The sequence below is a fragment of the Triticum urartu genome, chromosome 4A (genome assembly GCF_056163025.1).
Source record: "Triticum urartu cultivar PI428250 chromosome 4A, HENAU_Tu73, whole genome shotgun sequence".
NCBI classification, from domain to species: Eukaryota; Viridiplantae; Streptophyta; class Magnoliopsida; order Poales; family Poaceae; genus Triticum; species Triticum urartu.
The window spans coordinates 507,696,647-507,700,267 of record NC_141876.1 but is presented as its reverse complement, the minus strand read 5'-3'; the positions used below and the strand labels follow the sequence as shown (position 1 = coordinate 507,700,267).

Sequence of the window (3,621 nt, the reverse complement as noted above, 5' to 3'; positions counted from 1 at the left end):
AATGGGAGCGAGGCTCCACAATTTTAAGATGTGAAATGTTGGGCATGGGGGTTACTGCCAATCAAGTGGACTCTATGTTAGTGTCGTCTAGGGAAAGATAGTGATCGGGTGCTTACCCCGGGTACTTGAGGTACCGCGGGTCGTGGATGACACGGAAGTTCCCCGGATCTTGTGGGTAAAGTGTGCAACCTCTGCAGAGTGTAAAACTATTCGAATAGCCGTGTCCACGGTCAAGGACAGTTGGGTAACCGCTCTTGGGCTATGTCCACATGTTACAAACCAGTGTGTGTGTTTGGATAAGTGGGAAGAACTACTTGGGTCAAGTCAAAGGACTTGACATGATTGAGTTGGGTTGATGCCCACTCTATTTATGTTGATATCTGTAACCTGTCCTCATGGATAATTGAATTCTCCTGATGCATGTCTTACAAGTGGTTGAACATGTCATTGCACTCAAAACTAGCTTTCCGCAAAAATTTACCTATATCATGCATTGTTGTACCTTGAACCAAAACATGGGTTGCTTGCGAGTACATTCAAAGTACTCATTGGCTTGCCACTGGTTATTTAATTGGCCAGGCATGGAAGAACAGGAGTTCGAAGAAGAGTTCTTTGGAGACAAACATGCGAACTAGGACGTTTCCCAGTCATAATGCCTGTAGGGTTAAGGCAGATGGCATGGGTTCTACTTATCGACGAAGATTTCCGCTGCTTGTGTTTCATTTGATGATCAGCCCTTAAGGCTTTATCTATGTAAGACTTGACCATAATGGTCATGATTTGTGTAAGACGGTATGTATGGATGTAAGACTCTTGTTATTCAGCTTCTGTGTGTTCAGTGAGCATTGATCTCTGGGATCACTGTACACATGCATTCGGTGATCTCGACTTATGAGTCGGGGTCCCCACAGAGCTGGTATCAGAGCCAAGTTGACTGTAGGAAGCCTTAGTTAGCATGGGCGTTAGTTAGCTTGAGACCATCTAAACTTCTCTTCTTCTCTAAAGCTTACCCCACCCAAGATATATTCCCCTTATTGACCTCTCCCATTCAACCTTTGTAGATGGCTGCCGTACCCGAAGACTTCCTGACCACCGGATTTCCCGTGCTTCTCGAGGATAGCCTCAAGAAGTGCCAGTTTCACCGAGCCCCCATTTTCACCTACCATGAGCATTGGATCAATGACACCGAGACGGAGTATCATGTGGAAGTATTCGTGAAGGCTAATGACTCTCCAACAAGCTGGTTCTTCGAGGGACCCCAGATGGCAACGCTGGTTCTTGCCGTTGAGACGGCAACCCTCAAGGCACTCACCCGCCTCCGAGACCTCCTTCCAGAGATGGCAGGCGAGTTGGCAACCCATTTCTTGCCTTATCAGAAGGAAGGTGAGGATGAGAGCAGTGCACCAGCTCAACCATTAGAAGAAGGACTTCCACTCCGATTCCAGACCTACTTCAGCCTTTGTGCCGATAGTTTGGCACAACACTTGGCCTCGGAATCGATGAATCTCCGAAAGGAACTTCATGAGACCAAGGCACTTCTTTGCCAAGCACAAGAGAAGACGGATAGGATCAAGAAGGAACGTGCTTCCCCTGGTCAACCCGCAATCACATACAGAGGCGGAAGACCCCCAAAGGATGGAGAACCACCACAACAACACCGCATGAGCGCAAAGGAATATCGCAAGCTCTTCGCACCACCGGCAAAGAAATGCCGTGTTGAGCTCCTTCACTCCCCACCACTTCAAGTGAAGAGGAAAGTCAGGCCACCGATGACGAGGAGGAAGACCCAGAAGAGCCAGACTACGCGACCGAGCATTCCACCACTTAGGCATCATTCGCAACTCGGATATGCCCGTTAGCAACCCCTACGGTAGGATAGGTCGTGTACCCCTATGCGAAGTCGAGTCCTTGTAATGGTTCATATGAAACCATGTAGTGTTGTGTTTGCTTTGATGTGTTTGATGGACGTCGTGCTTTCCTTCGGGAACTTGTAAGCGACTACATCACCCATTTGGATTTCAATGAATGTGTTTGGCCTTTTGGCCCTTGCATGAAAACAATTGGTGTCATACCAACCCCCTTACTAGGCATCCCATCTATATTGCTTTTCCCATCTTTCCCAATCATGAGACCTTGATCGCTCCAACAGGATGCCTGTTGTAACTCGTACTGGTATCTCTACCCAGCAGCAAGAAGCCGGAGAAGGAGCCAGTCAGGACCAAACCCAAGGAAAAGTTCCACCACCGCCACCACCTCCAAACATGGACATGGCTCAGCTTCTCCAAGCCTTCCGAGAGGAACGCCAAGCCAACACTGCAGCCCTCCAGATGATTTCTCAAGCTGTCAACCGCCAACCGGCGGGAAACGGCAATGGACGTTCCACGTTGGTGGAGTTCAAGAAGCATGGACCACCCACCTTCATCGAGACTGCTGAACCCCTGGATGCAGATGACTTGGTCCGCACCATTGAGGATCTGCTGGAACTAGTCGGATGCACTGAGGACCGTGAGAAGGTGGCATATGCTGCTCACTGTCTCGGGGGAACTGCTAGAGCTTGGTGGGATGGATTCAAGGCCATGCATGCTGAGCGAAACATCACTTGGAATGACTTCAAGGCAGAATTCCGCAAAGCCCACATTCCTTCCAGAATCATGGCCATCAAGAAGCGTGAGTTCCGAGTCCTGAAGCAAGGTAGTAGCACTGTCAAGGAGTACATGCAGAAGTTCAGTGTTCTCTCAAGGCATGCCCCTGAAGATGTCAGCACTGATGCTGCCAAAAGGGAGCGCTTCATGGAAGGCCTTAACCAGACTCTGCAGTACTCGCTTGTTGTGTGTGAGTGCCCGACCTTTCCTGATCTGGTGAACAAGGCACTCATGCTTGAAGACAAGCGACGTGCTTTGGATGATACCCGTAAGCGCAAGATGATCAGCAAGGGTAGCTCCAGCAACCAGAAGCCTCGCCCGTGGCAGCCAGCCCCGGTCAAGCCAACCTATCAGCAGCCAAGAGCTCCTGCACCCCGCACCAACTATCCACCTCAGCAGTATGCCAACCCCAGGCCGGCTTACAAAAACCCCAATAATAATGCCGGCAAGAGCAGCAACCCCAACGAAGTCACTTGCTTTGGATGTGGTCAGCCAGGACACTACTCTAAGAATTGCCCCAACAAGAAGCCCGACGCCCCGCGCCCCAATGCGCAGAACCCAGGATAAGGCCGTGGAATGCCACCAAGGAACCAAGCTCCCCTCAACCCGCCCAACAACGGCAAGGGTCGTGTGAATCATGTCACTGCAGAAGAAGCCCAGGAAGACCCAAACGTCGTGCTGGGTACGTTCCTTGTCAACTCAACACCTGCAACTGTCTTGTTTGATTCTGGAGCCACGCATTCATTTGTCACCCAAAAGTTTGCATTAAAAAGTGGCATGACCCCTACACCCCTGAATAACCCTATGGTGGTACAAACCCCCGGAGCAGAGATGAGAGCCAAGATAGGATGTAAAGGAGTCGGGATTGTCATTAATGGGGTAGACTTCCAAGCAGACCTTATCATCTTAAGATCGCAAGGCTTGGATGTGATCTTAGGAATGGATTGGCTCATCAAGCACCAAGGCTTGTTAGATTGTG

General features: G+C 50.0%; 1 pseudogene; it reads left to right on the top strand.

Annotated features, from left to right (window-relative positions):
* Window positions 1-2,150: 2,150 nt before the first annotated feature.
* Window positions 2,151-3,276, top strand: LOC147976338 (uncharacterized; annotated as a pseudogene).
* The last annotated feature ends 345 nt before the right edge of the window (window positions 3,277-3,621 follow it).